Below are 15,449 nucleotides of genomic sequence, written 5' to 3'. Positions count from 1 at the left end.
AATCTCTCATATTCATAGGTAAACAAAATATTAGCAAACCAAATATAGCAGTAACTAAAAGACTAAGACACCAAGACTGAAGTGGGCTTATTTCAGGAATGCACAGCTGATTACACTTTCAAGATTCAATCACTGACAAGCTGATCCTAAAATTCATATGGAAATGCAAGGAACCCAGAATAGCCAAAACAATCTTGAAAATGAACAAAGCTAGAGGACTTCTACTTCCTGGTTGTAAAATTTACTACAAAGTGATAACAATCAAGACAGTGTAGCACTACTAGCATAATGACAACCAGCTAGGTCAATGGAACAGAACTGAAAGTCCAGAAACAAGCCCTTACATTTATAGTCAATTGAGTTTTGACAAGGGTGCTAAGAGGATTCAATAGGCAAAGAGTAACTTTTTCAACAAATAGTGCTGAGACAACTAGATGTCCACATAAAAGAATGAAATTAAACCCCCACCTCAGCTGCATATGAAAATTAACTTGAAATGGAACAAAGATTAAAACATAACAGCTAAAAAATAAAAATAAAAAAAATAACAGCTAAAACTATAAAACTTCAAGGGGAAAACACAAGAGCAAATCTTTGTAATTTTGGGTTATGGTATGGCTTTAGATAACACTAAAAGCGAAAACATGAAGTCTTTGCACATGCCTATGTCCTGAATGGTATTGCCTAGGTTTTCCTCTAAGGTTTTTATGGTTTTAGGTCTTATGTTTAAGTCTTTAATCCATCTTGAGTTAATTTTTGGATAAGGTGTAAGGAAGGGGTCCTGTTTCAGTTTTCTGCTAGCCAGTTTTCCCAACACCATTTATTAAACAGGGAATCAATAGGGAATCCTTTCCCCATTTCTTGTTTTTGTCAGGTTTGTCAAAGATCAGATGGTTGTAGATGTGTAGTATTATTTCTGAGGCCTGTGTTCTGATCTATATATCTGTTTTGGTACCAGTACCATGCTGCTTTGGTTACTGTAGCTTTGTAGAATAGTTTCAAGTCAGTAGTACGATGCCTCCAGCTTTGTTCTTTTTGCCTAGGATTGTCTTGGCTATGTGGGCTCTTTTTTGGTTTCATATGAAATTTAAAGTAGTTTTTTCTAAGTCTGTGAAGAAAGTCAAAGGTAGCTGGATGGAGACAGCATTGAATTTGTAAGTTACTTTGGGCAGTATGGCCACTTTCACGATATTGATTCTTCCTATCCATGAGCATGAAATGTTTTTCCATTTGTTGTGCCCTCTCTTATTTCCTTGAGCAGTGGTTTGTAGTTCTCCTTGAAGAGATCCTTCACCTCCATTGTAAGTTGTATTCCTAGGTATTTGATTCTCTTTGTAGCAATTGTGAATGAGAGTTCAAACATGTTTTGGCTCTCTATTCTAGTGTATAAAAATGCTTGTGATTTTTGCATACTGATTTTGTATCCTGAGACTCTGCTGAAGTTGCTTATCAGCTTAGGAAGATTTGGGGCTGAGATGATGGGGTTTTCTAAATATACAATCATGTCATCTGCAAACAGAGACAATTTGACTTCCTCTCTTCCTATCTGAATACCTTTTATTTCTTTCTCTTGCCTGATTGCCCTGGCCAGAACTACCATACTATGTTGAACAGGAGTGGTGAAAGAAGGCATCCTTTGTGCCGGTTTTCAAAGAGAATGTTTTCAGCTTTCACCCATTCAGTATGATATTGGCCGTGAGTTTGTCATAAATAGTTCTTATTATTTTGAGATACATTCCATTAATACCTAGTTTATTGAGAGTTTTTTTCAGCATGAAGGGATGTTGAATTTTATGGAAGGCCCTTTCTGCATCTATTGAGATAATCATGTGTTGTAATTGGTTATGTTTATGTGATGGATTACATTTATTGACTTGCGTATGTTGAACCAGCCTTGAATCCCAGGGATGAAGCCAACTTGATCTTGGTGGATAAGCTTTGTGATGTGCTGCTGGATTTGGTTTGCCAGTATTTTATTGAATATTTTCGCATCGATGTTCATCAGGGATACTGGCCAGAAATCATCTTGTTTTGTTATGTCTCTGCCAGGTTTTGGTATCAAGATGATGCTGGCCTCATAAAACGAGTTAAGTAGGAGTCCCTCTTTTTCTACTGTTTGGAATAATTTCAGAAGGAATGGTACCAGCTCCTCTTAACACCTCTGGTACAAATTCAGCTGTGAATCTGTCTGGTCCTGGGCTGTTCTGGTTGGTAGGCTACTAATAGTTCTCTATTTCCTTCAATTCTGCTCTGATCTTAGTTATTTCTTATCTTCTGCTAGCTTTTGAATTTGTTTGTGATGTCAGGGTGTCAATTTTAGATCTTTCCCGCTTTCTCCTGTGTGAATTTAGTGCTATAAATTTCCCTTTAAACGCTGCTTTAGCTATGTCCCAGAGATTCTGGCACATTGTGTCTTTGTTCCCATTGGTTTCAAAGAACTTATTTCTGCCTTCATTTCGTGATTTACCTAGCAGTCATTCAGGAGCAGGTTGTTCAGTTTCCATGTAGTTGTGCGGTTTTGAGTGAGTTTCTTAATCCTGAATTCTAATTTGATTGCACTGTGGTCTGAGAGACTGTTTGTTATGATTTCCGTTCTTTTGCATTTGCTGAGGAGTGCATTACTTCCAATTATGTGGTCAATTTTAGCATAAGTGTGATGTGATGCTGAGAAGAACGTATATTCTGTTGATTTGGGGTGGAGAATTCTATAAATATCTATTAGGTCTGCTTGGCCCTGAGCTGAGTTCAAGTCCTGAATATCCTTGTTAATTTTCTGTCTCATTAATCTGTCTAATATTGGCAGTGATGTGTTAAAATCTCCAAATCTCCTACTACTACTGTATGGGAGTCTAAGTCTCTTTGTAGGTCTCTAAGAACTTGCTTTATGAATCTAGGTGCTCCTGTATTGGGTGCATATATATTTAGGATAGTTATGTCTTCTTGTTGCATTGATCCCTTTACTATTATATAATGCCCTTATCTCTTTTGATCTTTGCTGGTTTAAAGTCTGTTTTACCAGAGACTAGGATTGCAACTCCTGTTTTTTGTGGGTTTTTTTCTTTTTTCTTTTGCTTTCCATTTGCTTGGTAAATATTCCTCCATCCCTTTATTTGAGTCTATGTGTGTCTTTGCACGTGAGATGGGTCTTCCGAATACAGCACACCGACGGGTCTTCACTCTATCCAGTTTGCCAGTTTGTGTCTTTCAGTTGGGTCATTTAGCCCTTTTATATTTAAGGTTAATATTGTTATAGGTGAATCTGATCCTGTCATTATGATGCTAGCTGGTTATTTTGCCCATTAGTTGATGCAATTTCTTCATAGTGTTGATGGTCTTTACAATTTGGTATGTTTTTGCAGTGGCTGGTACCAGTTGTTTCTTTCCAAGTTTACTGCTTCCTTCAGGAGCTCTTGTAAGGCAGGCCTGGTGGTGACAAAATCTCTCAGCAATTGTTTGTCTGCAAAGGATTTTATTTCACCTTTGCTTATGAAGCTTAGTTTGGCTGGATATGAAATTCTGGGTTGAAAATTCTTTTCCTTAAGAATGTTGAATATTGGACCCCGCTCTCTTCTGGCTTGTAGGGTTTCTGAGAGATCCGCTGTTAGTCTGATGAACTTCCCTTTGTCACCCGGGTAACCCAATCTTTCTCTCTGGCTGCCCTTAACATTTTTTCCTTCATTTCAACCTTGGTGAATCTGACAATTATGTGTCTTGTGGTTGCTCTTCTCAAGAAGCATCTCTGTGGTGTTCTCTGTATTTCTTGAATTTGAATGTTGGCCCGTCGTGCTAGGTTGGGGAAGTTTTCCTGGATAACATCCTTAAGTGTGTTTTCCAACTTGGTTCCATTCTCCCTGTCACTTTCAGGTACACCAATCAAAAATAGGTTTGGTCTTTTCACATAGTCCCATATTTCTTGGAGGCTTTGTTCGTTCTTTTCATTCTTTTTTCTCTTTCCTCTAACCTTTTTTTGAAGTTCTTAGCTTCCCTGCCTTGGGTTAGAACATGCTCTTTAAGCTTGGAGGAGCTTGTTATTACCCACCTTCTGAAGCCTACTTCTGTCAATTCATCAAACTCATTCTCCATCCAGTTTTGTTCCCTTGCTGGCGAGGAGTGGTGATTCTTTGGAGAAGAGGCATTCTGGTTTTGGGAATTTTCAGCCTTTTTGCGCTGTTTTTTCCTCATCTTCGTGGATTTATCTACCTTTGGTCTTTGATGTTGGTGACCTTCAGATGGGTTTTTGTATGGGCGTCCTTTTTGTTGATATTGATGCTACTCCTTTCTGTATGTTAGTTTTCCTTCTAACAGTCAGGACCCTCTGCTGCAGGTCTGTTGGAGTTTGCTAGAGGTCCATTCAAGACTCTGTTTGCCTGGGTATCACCAGCAGAAGCTGCAGAACAGCAAAGGTTGCTGCCTGTTCCTTCCTCTGGAAGCTTCATCCCAGAGGGGCACTGCCAGATGCCAGCCGGAACTCTCCTGTATGAGGTGTCTCCCAGTCAGGAGGCATAGGGGTCAAGGACTCACTTGAGGAGACAGTCTACCCTTTAGCAGAGCTTGAGCACTGTGCTGGGAGACATGCAGCTGTCTTCGGAGCTGACAGGCAGGAAGGTTTAAGTCTGCTAAAGCTGTGACCACAGCCACCCCTTCCCTAAGGTGCTCTGTCCCAGGAAGATGGGAATTTTATCTATAAGCCCCTGACTGGGGCTGCTGCCTTTCTTTCAGAGATGCCCTGCCCAAAGAGGAGGAATCTAGAGAGGCAGTCTGGCTACAGCGGCTTTGTGTGCTGCGGTGGGTTCTGCACCCAGTTCAAACTTCCCAGTAGCTTTGTTTACACTGTGAGGGGAAAACCACCTACTCAAGCCTCAGTAATGGCAAATGCCCCTCCCCCCACCAAGCTCACCCATCCCAGATAGACTTCAGAATGTGTGCTGGCAGTGAGAATTTCAAGCCAGTGGATCTTAGCTTGCTAGCCTCCTGGGGGTGGGATCTCCTGAGGTAGACCACTTGGCTCCCTAGTTTCAGCCCCCTTTGCAGGGTAGTGAATGGTTCTGTCTCACTGGTGTTCCAGGAGCCACTGTGGTATGAAAAACTCCTGCAGCTAGCTCGGTGTCTGCCCAAAGGGCCGCCTGGTTTTGTGCTTGAAACCCAGGGCCCTGGTGGTTTACGTACCCTAGGGAATCTCCTAGTCTGTGGGATACAAAGACCACGGGAAAAGCGTAGTATCTGGGCTGGAATGCACCGTTCCTCATGGCACAGTCCCTTGGCTAAGGGAAGGAGTTCCCTGATCCCTTGCACTTCCTGGGTGAGGAAACGCCCCACCCTGCTTGGGCTTGCCCTCCATGGGCTGCACCCACTATCTAACCAGTCCCAATGAGATGAGCTGAGAATCTCAGTTGGAAATGCAGAAATCACCGGCCTTCTGAGTTATCTTGCTGGGAGCTGCAGACTGGAGGTGTTCCTATTCAGCCATCTTGCCAGCCACCATAGTCCTGTAACTTGTTGTTATGGAGCTGGGTCACAAACTCAGGTCACGTGGCTATAGATGTCAGATGCCACACTTTTAGCTGCTATTCTAGATGCTTCCCCTACTGAGAAGATCTATCTGCTGGGAGGCACTGCAGCATGTTATCTCCTTGTTTGCTTAATCTTGCTTCCTACTTCTGTTTGTCGCTATCAAAAATTCCAAAATAACAGGGTTCAGGAGGGAGAATTTGGAGCTGACTGTTGGACAGGGAAAACTGTTTCTGTCCCTCAGATTAGGTGGTTCATCAGGGAGAGTCCATTTATTATTTTTAATTCCATTTATTATTTTATTTCATTTTATACAACCTACTTGAAAGGACAAAATTTTAGAAATGTATAATATTTTAGTGATTAGGTTGGGGTGAGATAGAAGTGATTGTGGCTATAAGAAGGCAAAATGAGGGATCTTCCTGGGATGGAAATGTTCTCTATTTTGACTGTGTCAATATCTTGGTTGTACTGTAGTTTTCTAAGATGTTACCACTGGAGGAAACTAGGGAAAGGTCCACAGTATCTCTCTGCATTATTTCTTACAACCTCCTGTGAATTTACAATGAACTCAAACAGTATGATCTTTTTTAGATCAAAAAAAAAAATAAAACACCCTGGCTTGGGCATGATGATTACACTCGTACTCCCAGAACTTTGGGAGGCAGCAGCAGAAAGATCACTTGAGCCAGGGAGGTCCAGGCTGCAGTGAGCTAAACAGAGCAAGACTCAGAAAGATAAAACTCCAAGATCATGTAGCTAACAGCAGAGGTAAGACCTATATTTGGCTCTTTCATCCCTTTTTATCACATGAATGCTCCATCTCTACTTCAGGGCTAAATCCCACTGAAAATATCTATTTTAAATATTAATATACTGGCCCTATAAACAGTTATATCCCATAAAAAGTAATCATCCAACTCCCTGAATTTCATTTTTTCATGCATTCAACAAATAAGTATTCAGTTGTTCACATGTAGCAGACATTGCACTAGGCTCCGGATATATAATAGTAAATATATTATTACATGCAGTTCTGAAGAAAGACTATAGGGGAAGTACTGGGTGTTAAGGGAGCATACGAACAGGACTAATTTTTCGGATTAAGTGTTTGGAAGTCTTCTAAATATACACACATCAAAGTTGATACTTGAACAACATTAACCAGAGAGGAAGCGATCAAAGAATGTTTTTGGAAGAGTATATGGTATGTATAAAGGCTGTGAATTGGAGGTAAAAGTAAGGAAGCAAGTAAGGAATTCTCAGTCTTCATCTTACTGGACCTATCAGTAATCACTCCCTCTTCATTAAATCTTTTTTTTCCCACTTAAATTCTTTTTTCTTTTTTGGTCGGGCACGGTGGCTCACACCTATAATCCCAGCACTTTGCGAGGCCGAGGAGGGTGGATCATTTGAGGTAAGGTGTTCAAGACCAGCCTGGCCAACATGGCGAAACCCCATCTCTACTAAAAATAAAACATAAAAAAATTAGCCGGGCGTGGTGGCAGGTCTTTGCCTGTAATCACAGCTACTGGGGAGGCTGAGGCAGGAGATCGGTTGAACCCAGGAGACGGAGGTTGCAGTGAGCCAAGTTCATGCCATTGTAATCCAGCCTGGGCGACAGAGTAAGACTCCACCTCAAAGAGAAAAAATGAATTTTTTTTTTTTTTTGAGACAAAGTCTTGCTCTGTCACTCTGCCTGGAGTACAGAGGTGCAATATTAGCTCTCTGTAACCTCAAACTCCTAGGCTCACACAACCTCCTGCCTTAGCCCCTCAAGCAGCTTGGACTACAGGCATCTGCCACCACACCCGGCTAATTGGTTTTTGTTTTTTGTTTTTTTTGAGATGGAGTCTCGCTCTGTCACCCAGGCTAGAGTGCAGTGGTGCAATCTGGTCTCTCTGCAACCTCCAGCTCCTGGGTTCAAGCGATTCTCCTGTCTCAGCCTCCCAAGGAGCTGGGCTTATAGGCGTCTGCCACTGTGCCTGGCTAATTTTTGTATTTTTAGTAGAGACGGGGTTACACCATCTTGGTCAGGACGTTTTTTTGTTTTGTTTTGTTTTTGTTTTTGTTTTTGTTTTGTTTTGTTTTGTTGCGATAGGGTCTCATTACATTGCAAAGGCTGGTCTGGAACTCCTGGCCTTAAGCAATCCTTTCACCTCAGCCTCCAATTACTTTAAAATGAAGAATATTGCAAACTTTCTTTCTACAGGCAACTGTTTTCAGTCTAATGATAAAATAATTCCCACTTATTGGGTGACTTCTTTCTGTAAACCACTACCCTAGGAAATTTTAGAAGATCTCTCGCAATTCACATATTTCTCACGCCTTGGCTCGAGGAAATTCACAGAAACCGCCACTGCTATACATCTTATTGAACGATTAATCCTTTTCCTCTTCCTTTCCTACCCCTCCCATTTGCCCTAAGAACAAAGAGTTTGTAAACCAGTAAATTCGATGGAGGCCGAGAGCTCAGGGCTTTGAGAAAGCCTCCTACGCTGCAGTCCCCTGGACTTGCCTTTTAAACTCTCTCTTTTTAATTCCTTTGTCTCTGCTGGACTTGGAGTACCTGCTGGGTGGTGTGGGGCTGGTTTCCCCAACAGGGAGAAAGAAGCCACAGCTGCAAAGGCATAAAGATTTTAGAAAATCTGGCCAGGCACAGTGGCTCATGCGGGTAATCCCAGCACTGTGGGAGGCCGAGGCAGGCAGATCACCTGAGGTCAGGAGTTCAAGACCAGCCTGGCCAACATAGTGAATACCTGTCTCTACTAAAAATACAAAAATTAGCCAGGCTGAGATCACGCCACTGCACTCCAGCCTGGGCGACAGAGTGAGACTCCATCTCAAAAGAAAAAGAAAAAAGAAGTTTTAGAAAATCCTAAGCAGTTTAGTATAGCTAAAGAATAAGATCCTCGTGACATGCAGTAAAGAAGTAAAAACAGGCCAAGTCAAGGAGGTGCCATGCTAAGAGTTTGGACTTTTCTCTGTAAGGAATTGGAAGCAATTTTTAAAGTGTAATCAGGTTGCTATTTTACAAAGATTACTTTGTCAACTTCAGAAAAATGAATGTGGGGGCAGGGATAACTTTTTAGAAGGCTACCACAAATAGTCCAGGTAATACAATTCATAATCTCTTGGCTTTAGACTCCTATATCTAATAACCTACCTGACACTTTGGATATCTCACAGACATTTTTAGCTTAAATGTTCCAAACCAGTCTTGACTTCTCACCAAACCTGTGTGCCCCTGTAGTCTCAGTAAATAGTACAACCATGCAAGTTACTCAAACCGGTTTCATTCCTGATTTCTCCCTTTCCCTAAACCACCAAGTTGAATCCACTTATTATCCATTATTCCCAAAATATTAATGTATCTCAAGTCTATCCTTTTTTTCCCCCCAGTTCCATTGCTATCACCAAACCCAAGCCATCATCACCGCTCAACAGGATTAGCACAATAGCTCCCAACTGGACTCCTCTAAATTTCCCTTAATACCACTTGGTTTCCTTAAAATATTTACTGTAATTGGCAATTTTGTCTCTCACTTCTGTTAGAATGCCTTCATAAATCAGGGACCACAGACTTCCTTATGGTTTTATTTCAGGGCTCTAGCACCTAGCATCAGCCTGATTAACAGAAACAATATTAATAAAAAAGCAACACACACTTATTATGTGTCAGGTACTATTTTAAGGGTTTTACATATATGAAATCATTTGATCCTCACAAGAGCCTCTAAGGTACGTATTCTTATTATCTGAATTTTACAGATAAGGAAGCTGAGACACAGATGGTCAATTAATCTGCCCAAGGTAACACAAATAAATGACACAACAAAGAATCAAGCCTAGGCAGACTCCAGCCTACAGTCTTGATTATTCAGTACCTCTTTGAGTAGATGCTCAATAAATATTCCTTGAACAAATAAACAAACGAGAGAATACAGAGAGGAGGAACAGATTTAGTGGTAAAGATTATGGGCTATGATTTGGGACATGCTGAATTTGAAGTACTTGGAGAAGGCTGTGAAGTACAGTGGGATAAATAGTTATAAGTTAGAGATGAGCATTTAGAAGTTATCAGGTTCTCCTGGAAGCCAGCTACAAAATACAACTGTCTGTATTTAAAAAGTGATTATACAATTTAAAAAATAAGATGGGCTTTTAAACTGTAACCATTTTGGTCGAATTCTTTTTTTTGTTTTGACAAAGAGTTTCGCTCTTGTTGCCCAGGCTGGAGTGCAATGGCACAATCTCAGGTCACTGCAACCCCAGCCTCCCGGGTTCTAGCTCCTGCCTCAGCCTCCTGAATAGCTGGAACTACAGGCATGCACCACCATAGCTGGCTAATTTTATGTATTTTAGTAGAGATGTGGTTTCACCATGTTGGTCAGGCTGGTCTCGAACTCCTGACCTCTGGTGATCCACCCGCCTCGGCCTCTCAAAGTGCTGGGATTACAGGAGTGAACCACCGCGACCGGCCTGTAGAATTCTATAATAGAAATATGTTTTAACAAAGATAGAATGACCCGTTGAGCCTCGATGACACCCATGAAAAATTCTGTATTGTTACTATGAAATGAAATATTTGGCTTTCTTTAAGAAGTCACATTTGGTATCTATATAAATGTCAAACTTGCATTTTGTTAAAATATAAAAGTGCAGAGATTTTTAACTTGACAAAAATCTAATAGATTACAAGAACAGCTGAAAATAACAAGAAAATGACGGAAAAAGAAGAGCGGGAGCACACCTTACCTCTAGACACCTAAACATATTATTACAAAGTTACAGAAATTAAGATAATGGGTATGGTACAAGTCAAAGAAAAGAGAGAACAATGAAAAAGAACAGTGTCCAAAAAGAACCACGTATAAATGAGAATTGTGAATATGATAAAATGATATTTTAAATTAATGGGTGTGGAGAGATGATTTACTAAATGGTATCGGGTTTAACCTAAAAAAGATTTTTATTTTGTTCCTTATACCAAAAAAATTACAGCTAAATTATAAAATACAAAAAAAGTTTTAATCAGATACATAGTATTTTTTACTAATCTGGGGTGGGGCAAGCATTTCTAAGCATCACAAATAAATTAGAAGCTAGAAAAAAAAAAGATGGATAGATTTGGACATTAAAATAATTTAAACTTCTAAGAAAAAAATTAAAAAGTTAAAAGATATTTCAAAATGGGAGTAAAGACGTGAGAAATATGTGACAAAGAATTAACAGCCTATGCAGTAATTTTTAAAAAATATTAAGAGACAATGACAGCAACAGGCTACTTAAAAGAGACAACACCAAAGGATAATAAACATAAGAAAGATGCTCCACAATCAATAGAATTCAACTAGATACAAATGAAATACAGTGAGCCATCGCTGTTTACGATCAGATTGAATAGAGTAAAACACGGGGAATGGGTGATCTCAAACACCATTAGTAGGAAAGAAAATGGGAACATCCTTTCTGAAGAGCAACTTAGAGATCACAGAGTATTTGTGGCTAAATAAACCTATTTCTAAAAGGTTAGATTCAAAGATAATCAGGGAAGCATACAAAGAGAGCACACATGACAGCGTTACCTATAAAACCTAATCTGTTCAGCAATCGCACTTCTGGGTACATATCCGAAAGAAATGAAAACAGGATTGGGCTGGGCACAATGACTAACGCCTGTAATCCCAGCACTTTGGGAGGCCGAGGCGGGCAGATCACCTGAGGTCAGGAGTTCGAGACCTACCTGGCCAATATAGCGAAACCCCGTCTCCACCAAAAATTTAAAAATTAGCCGGTCGTGGTGGTGTGTGCCTATAATCCCAGCTACTCAAGACGGTGAGATAGGAGAATCGCTTGAACCCAGGAAGAGGAGGTTGCAGTGGGCCAGGATCATACCACTGCACTCCAGCCTAGGCAACAAGAGCAAAACTCTGTCTCAAAAAAAAAAAAAAAAAAAAAAAAAAGGAAATCCTATCATGCTCTGCACGGATGAACCTTGAAGACATTATGGAAACTGAAATAAATTAGCCACAAAAAGTCAAATAGTGTACTACATGATTCCACTTTTATATGAGGTATTTAAAGTATGTAGTCAAATTCAGAAACAAAATAGAATGGTGGCTGTGGGGCAAAGGATACAGGGGAAATGCAGTTGTTGTTTGGTAAGTATAGAATTTCACATCTGCAAGATGAAAAAGTTCTAGAGATCTATTGCACAAGGTACATTTAATTGTACTTGTGGACTAAGCTCTGATTTTTTTTTTTTTTTTTTTTTTTGAGATGGAGTCTCGCTGTGTCACCCAAGCTGGAGTACAGTGGCACTATCTCGGCTCATTGCAACCTCAGCCTCCGTCAAGCCATTCTCCTGCCTCAGCCTCCTGAGTAGCTGGGATTACAAGTGCACACCACCACACTAGGCTAATTTTTGTATTTTTAGTAGGGACGGGGTTTCACCTTGTTGGCCAGGCTAGTCTTGAACTCCTGACCTCAAGTAATCCACCTGCCTCGGCCTCCCAAAGTGCTGGGATTACAGGTGTGAGCCAACGCACCCAACCTGATTTTTTTAATCTTACCCAAATTCCTACCTAAGGGGTCTAGGGAGTCATGCCCTACAAACCATAAATTCTTATTAGGTGGGTTTTATTTGACCCTATATATTGTGATTTACTTTTCAATCTGACTCTGGCCTAACATTATGAGACAAGGAAGAAATGTTTAACACCAAAATATATTTCTTTGCCATACCTTAAAATTGTCCTGCAAAGCCTGTTGTAGGAAAAATCCATATTCTATAGCGAATCCCCTTCCCACTTTGTTTTCCTTCCTTCCCAAATCCAAGAGATAATCAACTATGAGCCAGACACTCTTTTAAGTCCAATAAAAAACAATTTACAACCTGCTCTCTCTGAAGTCTGCTATCTAAGAGCTTCCTCTGCACAGTAAAACTTGGTCTCTACAATCTTTTATCTTTAACCTGAGCATTCCTTTCTGTCAATCCCAGGTCTTCAGACAACCTCAACCAATTGTCAACTAGAAAATGTTTAAATTTACCTATAGCCTGGAAGTCCCCACTTTGAGTTGTCCTGCTTTTCTAAACCAAACAAATGTATTTCTTAAATGTATTTGATTGATGTCTCATGCCTTCCTAAAATACATAAAACCAAGCTGTAACCCAACCACCTTGGGCACATGTTCTCAGGACCTCCCGAGGGCTGTGTCATGGGGCCATGGTCACTCATATTTGGGTCAGTATAAATCGCCTCATATTTTACAGAGTTTGACTCTTTTTGTCAACAATCATCTGGCACCCATTCGTGGGGCCTCAGAGAAGACTCAGGGTCATACTATACACTTAAAAATGGTTAAGATGGCCAGGCACGGTGGCTCACACCTGTAATTCCAGCACTTTGGGAGGCTGAGGTGGGTGGAGCACTTGAGGTCAGGAGTTCAAGACCAGCGTGGGCTAACATGGTGAAACCCCCTCTCTACTAAAAATACAATAGCCAGGCATGGTGGTGCAGGCCTGTAATCCCAGCTACTCAGGAGGCTGAGACATGAGAATCGTTTGAACCCAGGAGGCAGAGGTTGCAGTAAGCCACTGTACTCCAGTCTGGGAGACAGAGCAAGGCTCTGTCTCAAAATAAAAGAAGAAAAAAAATAATTAAGTTGATAAATTGTGTTATGCGTTTTTAACACAATAAAAAATAAATTATTAATTGAAAACAATGTAAATACCCACCAGCAGGGAATTGGTCATGCTACAGCTATACAATAAAGTAGCCATCAAAAATGATAATACTGATACCTATTCAGTTATACCCATAGCCCATTCTTGCAAGTTTTTTCAATATAAAAAAAGCAAAGCATTATATCATAAAACATGTGTCCATATCTGTAACTAAAGACAGAGGTATGTGTAAACAGTGGCATCTCTAGGTAATAGGATTGCAGATGACCTTTACTTTCTTTTTTATATTTTCTTGTGTGGACTAAGTATTAAGTACATGGCAAAAGATGGCTTAAAAGAGGAAGTGACTGCCACCATTGGCTCCAGAATCCTGGGATGGAATTTTGTTTCCCTCATCACTATGTGTCTGGCACATGTTGAAGGATTAATAAAAATTTGAGAGGCAAAATGAACAGTCGTTAAGAGTTCAGGAATCAAGACAGGCCTGGATATGAATCTCAATTCATATTCATTGAAAAGGGGCCTCAGACTTTAAAGCTCTTTTTTTTGGTTGGTTGGTTGGTTTGTTTGCTTGTTTGAGATAGAGTCTCCTGTGTTGCCCCAGGCTGGAGTGCAGTGGCTCAATCACAGCTCATTGCAGCTTTGACCTCCTAGGTCCCAGCGATTCCCTCACCTGAGCCTCCTGTGTAGCTGGACCACAGCTATGCACCACCAAGCCCAGCTAATTTTATTTTTTGTAGAGACCGAGATTTCCTATGTTGCCCAGGCTGGTCTAGAACTGCTAGACTCAAGTGATTCTCTTGCCTTGACATCTCAAAGTGCTGGGATTACAGGTGTGAGCCACCAGGTCAGACCTCTACAATTCTTATTTAACTTCATTGAGCCTCACTTTTTTCAACTATAAAAATGTCAAGAAGACTTAACAGATTGTTGCAAGGAAAATGTACTTATCACACAAAACATCATTTCTGGCTCAAATGAAACTCAGTAAAATGATGGCCATCATTACTGTTTAGTGACTCGATTTACACTGAAGAACTCCCGACACAAACAAATAAAAAAAAACTAAGCATCTACAGAAGACTGCATTGCTAAATTATCACTGAATATCCTAATTGCATTAAAAAGCAAGAGACAACACTTTGCCTGGTAGATCTACAAAAATGTCTTGCTGCAAGGTATGGTTACATTCCTATATCTAGCAGGATTACACTATAAAATTTACCATCTACTTTGTATATAAACATCACTCATGAGTATTGGACACAGATTTATTAGTGCTTTAGTAAAAATAATGCAAAGAGGAAAACGTGCTTGTTTTAATCCAAAGGTAGAATGTAAAGAGAATGTAAACATACAAAATGTGACTAAAGACTTCACTTAGAGAGAGATAAAAAGAGTAAGTGACATTACAATTTTGTTTAGCCTCTCTCTTCCTCACAACTTTTGGACAAGGCGCCTGTCTTTTTAGGCACTGCTCTACCCACAAAGTCTATACAGTGTAAGCGCTCATACCATAAATACAAGAGGATTTATAAGAGAAAATCTCAGTAAAATCATGGAGTAAACTGAATTAGAATTTATCTGAGAAAGTCTCAGTCAAAATAATAAAGGTAAGAGTTTAAGAATAAAGGGCACACGCATAGGGAGGGAAAAAGTCTTTTCTGTAACTTGCATCTCCTTTATTCAATAAGTTTTCCTGGGGACCTTATACAGTCACCCTTGAACTCTGAAGGAGGCATAATCCAGGGCCTGACCGTGCTAAGATTATTAGGCTGTGGGTTCCTTAACCCTTTTAGTGATGCCTTTATTCATCGGTGTATTATAGTTGGCACCCTGTGGTCACGTTTTTTGTTTTTGATTTTGTTTTGAGATGGAGTCTCGCTCTGTCACCCAGGCAGGAGTGCAGTGGCGCGATTCTCAAGTTCAAGCGATTCTCCTGCCTCAGCCTCCCATGTAGCTGTGACTACAGATCCCTGCCACCACGTCCGCTAATGTGTGTGTGTGTTTTTTTGGTAGACACAGGGTTTCACCATGTTGCCCAGGCTGATCTCGAACTCCTGACCTCAAGTAATCCGCCCGCCTCGGCCTCCCAAAGTACTAGGATTACAGGCCTGAGCCACCACGCCTGTCCGCCACTCGTTTAATAAATGGTCGTTATTCAAAGAATGGTGATGGGGCCACTCTTGATTATCAATCCTAAAAACAGAAAAGCCCTTTTATGTGACTTTTTTCCTTCAAAGCTGACTTT

The 15,449-nt window shown here is 40.5% G+C and overlaps 1 protein-coding gene across 7 annotated transcripts in view; it reads right to left on the bottom strand.

Moving 5' to 3' along the window:
* Positions 1-15,449, bottom strand: part of ZRANB3 (zinc finger RANBP2-type containing 3) — a 304,975-nt gene that overhangs the window by 288,186 nt on the left and 1,340 nt on the right. The gene's annotated exons all lie outside the window — the stretch shown is intronic.

This window comes from Macaca thibetana, chromosome 12 (assembly GCF_024542745.1).
Source record: "Macaca thibetana thibetana isolate TM-01 chromosome 12, ASM2454274v1, whole genome shotgun sequence".
In the NCBI taxonomy this organism is placed as follows: Eukaryota; Metazoa; Chordata; class Mammalia; order Primates; family Cercopithecidae; genus Macaca; species Macaca thibetana.
This window is presented reverse-complemented; position numbering and strand designations above follow the sequence as displayed.